Source organism: Cariama cristata, unplaced genomic scaffold (assembly GCF_000690535.1).
Source record: "Cariama cristata isolate BGI_N322 unplaced genomic scaffold, ASM69053v1 scaffold25357, whole genome shotgun sequence".
NCBI classification, from domain to species: Eukaryota; Metazoa; Chordata; class Aves; order Cariamiformes; family Cariamidae; genus Cariama; species Cariama cristata.
The window spans coordinates 5,244-5,712 of record NW_009628738.1 but is presented as its reverse complement, the minus strand read 5'-3'; positions in this window follow the sequence as shown (position 1 = coordinate 5,712).

Below are 469 nucleotides of genomic sequence, written 5' to 3'. Positions count from 1 at the left end.
CACTCGTTTCCCCAAACCCTGCAAGCACTGCTTGCACAATGAGCAAAAACCTTTCGGTTTCGAGAGCAGCAGCTCCAGCGTGAAGCCACAACGAGCAGAGCAATAGTGCTGTAGCCACAGACCGGTGTTTTTAAGACGTTGAGAGCTCGCATTCCCATTTTAAAAAATATATTTTTAAATGTATTTTTAATGTGTCTCCTAGTGAGATCAACTGGACACAAAGTCATTGAATATTGTTGGATTTCACATATTGCCAAACAACGGCCGTAGGTCACTGCAGCAAGAAGAGATGCTCTGGAACTGTAAATAAAACGCTAAAAATAATCTTGACTCTTTAAAAGAAAAAAGTGTCAATCTTCCCTGCACCTAAATTAAACAACATCCTGAGGGCGACGGTCAGAGAGGAGCAGAGGTGTGGGAGAGCGGCGGGAGTTGTGCACAGAGGTCCCCGTTAAGCAGGTCCGGATCC